At 36.4% G+C, this 2,500-nt stretch overlaps 1 protein-coding gene across 1 annotated transcript in view; it reads right to left on the bottom strand.

Annotated features, from left to right (window-relative positions):
* lrp1ba (low density lipoprotein receptor-related protein 1Ba) overlaps nt 1–2,500 on the bottom strand; it is a 199,114-nt gene that overhangs the window by 190,147 nt on the left and 6,467 nt on the right.

Genomic DNA, 2,500 nt, shown 5'->3' with positions numbered 1-2,500 from the left:
AGGAGATTCATTGGGATTTACGTAAATACAAGCACAAGGAATATCCAAAGAAAAATAAAGTGCTTCTGAGTGAAAAACAATAAAGGATAACATCATATACAAAGAAAACACGTTATTAAAAGACAATAGAATTTCAAGATCAGAAATATAATTAAAATAAAGTAGACAGCACATAAGTAGAATATAAAAAAACCTACCTAGTTGAACTGCTTAAACAGAGACTTTTAGTTTGCCATTGAAAAAAAACAATATTGCAATGATTGGAAAAAAAATGGAACATTGGCCTTGAAATTCTTGTATTGAAATGAACTTTAGTAACTGAATGCTTTTATGTTGTTGTTTTTTTATTATGTTTATTCTGATGTGCCTTTTCAATGACAATTGTTTCTTTGTTTCTTCATGTCAGCCTTTTTCAGTGCATGTTTTTTTTTCAATGTCAGTACTTTTCAGTGTCAACTTACTGTCTCTGTTTTGGCCTGGAAGGGAGGTGTTTTATGGAAGGGACAAGACATGCATTACTTGCATAGATCCAGTGGGCAACACGTCTCTGAACTAATTATTTACATTTTGTTCACAATAATCTTCATGAGATTTATGAGATCTTTAATAATGATTTGAAGACAATTTTGGCTCATCCAATTATTCACTTTCTCACTAACACAGTCCAGTAGGCTGTAGTCATCTGGTGAAACGGCCAGATATATCTGTGTATCATCTGCATAACTATGGAAATCAATGTTGTGGTTCTGTAGAATATGGCCCTGAGGCAGCTTGTAGAGATTGAACAGAAATGGTCCGAGAACTGGTCCCTGGGGATTCCACATGCCATAGCCAGCCTATCAGATTCATAACTGTCAGTGGTGACAGTTCCGGAATGTCCTACCCAACATTCCAACCTGACCAGCAGTATTCTATAAATGTAGCACTTGTGAGATCTTGTAAAATCAGACCTGTTAAGGTCCCTGAATCAGTAGTACCAGTTATTGTTGTCAATATGCCTTTAAAGCTCTGCGAGTTTTTGTCCCAAAATCATAAAAAGAACACCCCCAGAAAAGAACACCCCCTTTAATCTTCTACATATATGCCACTTGTGCATCAATGTTTTTAGTTAGAGGAAATATACAAAAACATCAAGGCATGTCAGACAACCTAGGCCTGTGTCCCCTAAGGGTTAATGGAAGCTGTTTTTTAGTGACTTTAGGACAATGCCAGTGAACCATTAACTATTTGCTGCAAGTCAGTTGTTACACAGTTTTGTAAAAAGTCAGATGTAGTAGTTTAGAGTTTTTTGGTCATTTGCAAATTGTAAATTGGTCAACATTAAATTGTGACATAAGAATTAAGATATTTCTAGGTGGTCGTAGAGACAGAAGAGTTTCAATGTTTGCCTGTGTGCTGTAGAAGGTCAGTTTTGATTTTTTTCACTAATTCATAAAAATGTTCTGTGGAAAGGAGGTTTGTAAGCTTGTCAATCATGGCAAACAGAATGTGAGTATGGTTGATGTTTCTGCTAATCTGTTAATTCTGTTACTTCAACAAGTGTAGCTGTCTAGCCCTGGATAACATAATAATAATGTTTTTCGGTTATTACAGAGGTTATTGCAGGTTAGTCTGTCTACACTTGCATTTAGCTTTCCCTTCTCACACACTTTTCAGGGCTTTAACCATCATGCTGTTTTTCCACGGTACAGTCTGTCTGCTCAGAGATTTATTGACTTTTACCACTGCAACAACATCCATTACCTTCGAAATTTTCAAGTTAAAATTATCCAGGAGTACATCAACTGTCTGTGCTCGGATGATTGATGACAAAACTATGGCCTCCATGAACTGAGCATTAGTACTGTTGTTCATGTACCTTTTCTTAGAACAGAACAGAAACAGAGCTTATTCAATTTGAGTGAACAGTAAGTCAAAGAAGACACAGAAGTGATCAGAACGTCCCTGACCATAACAGAAGAAATGTTGACACCTTTAGAAATAACCAGCTGCAGGGTGTGACCTTGAGTGTGACCTTGAGTGTGCGTAGCTCTTTCACATGCTGCGAGAGACCAAAAGTAGTAGCACTTGTGAGATCTTGTAAAATCAGACCTATTAAGGTCCCTGAATCAGTATACCAGTTATTGTTGTCAATATGCCTTTAAAGCTCTGCGAGTTTTTGTCCCAAAATCATAAAAAGAACACCCCAGAAAAGAACACCCCCTTTAATCTTCTACATATATGCCACTTGTGCATCCAATGTTTTTAGTTAGAGAAATATACAAAAACATCAAGGCATGTCAGACAACCTAGGCCTGTGTCCCCTAAGGGTTAAGGAAGCTGTTTTTTAGTGACTTTAGGGACAATGCCATGAACCATTAACTATTTGCTGCAAGTCAGTTGTTACACAGTTTTCTAAAAATCAGATAGTAAGTTTGAGTTTTTTGGTCATTTGCAAATTGTAAATTGGTCAACATTAAATTGTGACATAAGAATTAAGATATTCTAGGTGGTCGTAGAG

The sequence above is a fragment of the Clupea harengus genome, chromosome 21 (genome assembly GCF_900700415.2).
Source record: "Clupea harengus chromosome 21, Ch_v2.0.2, whole genome shotgun sequence".
NCBI classification, from domain to species: domain Eukaryota; kingdom Metazoa; phylum Chordata; class Actinopteri; order Clupeiformes; family Clupeidae; genus Clupea; species Clupea harengus.
Note: the sequence above shows the minus strand (reverse complement) of the source record. Positions and strands in the feature narration are given on the sequence as shown.